Source organism: Amphibalanus amphitrite, unplaced genomic scaffold (assembly GCF_019059575.1).
Source record: "Amphibalanus amphitrite isolate SeventyFive unplaced genomic scaffold, NRLGWU_Aamphi_draft 001748F_arrow, whole genome shotgun sequence".
In the NCBI taxonomy this organism is placed as follows: Eukaryota; Metazoa; Arthropoda; class Thecostraca; order Balanomorpha; family Balanidae; genus Amphibalanus; species Amphibalanus amphitrite.
This window is the reverse complement of record NW_024883241.1, coordinates 8,109-10,505: the sequence shown is the minus strand read 5'-3', so window position 1 is coordinate 10,505 and position 2,397 is coordinate 8,109. Positions and strand designations below refer to the sequence as shown.

General features: G+C 46.3%; 2 non-coding genes across 2 annotated transcripts; both read left to right on the top strand.

Moving 5' to 3' along the window:
• Positions 1 to 1,282: 1,282 nt before the first annotated feature.
• On the top strand, positions 1,283 to 1,364 carry Trnal-aag. The gene has a single exon. It is a non-coding gene; the product is annotated as a tRNA-Leu (tRNA).
• A 706-nt stretch (positions 1,365 to 2,070) lies between these two features.
• On the top strand, positions 2,071 to 2,144 carry Trnai-aau. The gene has a single exon. It is a non-coding gene; the product is annotated as a tRNA-Ile (tRNA).
• Positions 2,145 to 2,397: the final 253 nt, after the last annotated feature.

The following is a 2,397-nucleotide window of genomic DNA, read 5'->3' as shown; positions in this document are numbered from 1 at the left end:
TTTGGAGGAACTGCAGATGCGAGCCTGGGCGAGCCAAGACCGGGCAAAATGGTGGGGAAAGGAACTGATGGAGTTGCGGTGGGGCACGATTTTTCAGATGTTGTAAAAGTAGTTAATACTTTGATACTTTGATATATCTTAGCTTAAGAACAGTTTCACTAATGTCGCAAGGAAATAGGCGTTTAAATGGCGTCGTAAGCTCAAAGCTGGAATAAGTTTTCATGCGATTCACTTATATCAAAGCGTGTTCACTTTCCACATGGTTCACTTTCCCATGAATTAACCCTACGCACACACAGATCCATTGAGTCAGCCATGAACCAAACAAAACTATTGAAAGGATGGAAAAACGATAGAAACAAACAATACGTTCGAATAAAACAGCATCTCCTGCTGGAATGAGCATATAGCCAGAAATACCATTAAGTCAACAATGACCGAAAGATCAGAGGCTGCATGGTTCCTGCAGCAGCTTAAAGAGATCGAGGTTATCCGGAATGTTACTGAATGCAGAATAAACAAACTATCTTGTTGGGGAGCTGACGCCGGCGTTTGTAGCTTCGCCTCATTCAAGTAAAACTATTTTCTTTCTATGAACAATTACAACATTCCAGCCGTCACCTTTCACCTCCCTTCCCTCCCCAAGACGCCGCCTGGCTCCGCCTCTGCGCCCGCTGCGTCTCACGGGAGACCTCCGTAGAGTCTCCCTCATTCTGACCAGTATTAGCGGGATTCTCGTGTCCACACGCCTAAGCCAGGTGAAATATTATTAAGTTTGCGGCTCAGACGCTAGAGAGGCTCGTAAAGATGGGGTAGATGGGCGGAGGCAGTGCTTCGGAAACAGGGAGGGTGAGAAAAGTCGAGTAGGAGGAGATAGCATTCTGTTTTGGTGTTCCTAACGGGTTGGAAGAGCCCCAGTGAAATCTAGGGCGCTGACTCGCACTGCCCTTTCCGGGCTGGCGCCGCGGTCAACCCCACCAAATAGCAGGTCGCGACTCGCGGTGGTAAAGTAAGGGCAAGCAGTCATTGGGTTACACCCTCTCAGGGATCACCGTTTGAGCGGTAGGCCTAATTGGGCAGGTCTGTCATTGGCAGGCCTGGCCCATCTTGCTTATCTGGGTCCACTGGGATGGTCTTTGGCGGTGCGGTCCTCATAGTCTAATGTCTCCACTCTGCCCTATCGTCCCATATCTCAGATCTCTGGAAATGTCTCTTCAGGCCGAAAGAGTTTGCCCCTCCCCCCCCCCTCTAGCCGTTTTGACGCCAGTAGCAACGTAGCCATGGTAGCGTGGCCGAGCGGTCTAAGGCGCTGGTTTAAGGCACCAGTCTCTTCGGAGGCGTGGGTTCGAATCCCACCGCTGCCAGAGATTTTAATACAATCAAGAGAGGAAATTTTTACGTGTAATAAGTTTGCTTTTTTAGGGAAAATGTTAAACCACAGTATCATCATACAAGACGGACACTGTATGCATGGGAGAATGTAGAGTAAAACCAAAGAAATTATTCAAAAGTTTCGCCCTTAGCTTTAAAATGTTTCGGCTCACCCCTAAGTTGACATTCTCATAGCAAGGCTATCTTTAGTGCACAGATCTTTGAATTAACCAGTCTATAGGATTGCCAGACAAACTGGGTCCAGTGTACTGGTGGAGAATCATTGGCCATTTCACCAGGCATATCATAAAGAAAAACAGTTTTACGAAGAGCCATGCGCTAAGTCTTGATTAAAAGACATTTTTGTGTGAACCGTGCGTGCAATGCGCATGCTTTGTCTGTTGTCTAAAAGTATTGAAATAAATCAAATTTTTAACAGTTCCCGCCTCACAGGTCAAGGTAGCGAAAATAAGGCATAGGGAGTTAGGTACCTACCTACCTGCTCAGGAGTGAAACAGCAGAAAAACGTGACGCTTTTGAATTTTGACACATCTGTCGGACAAGTTTTACCAAAAGTATAAAATGCTCAAATGATAAACGAAGTACGCAGTCATTTCATTTTTCAATAAATCGCTCCTTGAAACAATGGACAGTTACCTAAAGAACGGATAGGAATCAGCGTTACTTTACAATATGTATGGCCGGTTAGCTCAGATGGTTAGAGCGTCGTGCTAATAACGCGAATGTCGTGGGTTCGACCCCCACACTGGCCAAATCTTTGCGACACCGGAGCCAACTGTATAGGTCACGAAAATAAAACACTGGGATGGTAGGTAAGTAGAAGTGGCAAAATGTCGGAACCCGAGGAACCGGTGCATAGTGTTTTACATGATGCAACCAATGATGCCTGCAAATAATTTGTATTCAATAACTTTAGTGGTAGGGAGTCCAACTGGTTCTGATTCCAACTAAGACCGGGTCTGGCTGGTTCTAGAAATGTCCAGTCGGGTCTGGTTCGAGTCTGGT